The sequence below is a fragment of the Odontomachus brunneus genome, unplaced genomic scaffold, assembly GCF_010583005.1.
Source record: "Odontomachus brunneus isolate Ranch 3 - 2012 unplaced genomic scaffold, Obru_v1 Obru_scaffold_380, whole genome shotgun sequence".
In the NCBI taxonomy this organism is placed as follows: Eukaryota; Metazoa; Arthropoda; class Insecta; order Hymenoptera; family Formicidae; genus Odontomachus; species Odontomachus brunneus.
The window spans coordinates 80,413-80,782 of NW_022639830.1; positions in this window are offsets into that span (position 1 = coordinate 80,413).

Here is a 370-nt window from a genome sequence, read left to right on the forward strand (position 1 = left end):
TATATATATATATATATATATATATATATATATATATATATATATTTACTTTTGTATCACATATATCTATTAAGAAATATACTTATATTACAGACACAAGTGAACCACATTCATTTTATACAACTCGCTCATATGTGGTATCATTATTTAAATATACCACGTATGACTTAAAGGGAACGGTGTTACGTCCGACGTAACTTCTCTTCAATTCGACCAAGTGCACCTCCTGTTACCACCAGGAATGCGGTAAATGCCCTGGATAGTCAATGAACAATGGATTGATTAAAAAGTGTCAAAATCTGATTATTGCTCATGTCGTGAGAAGCATCTTTCGCTGGGAATATCTCGCCACCTGCCTATAAAAACGGGT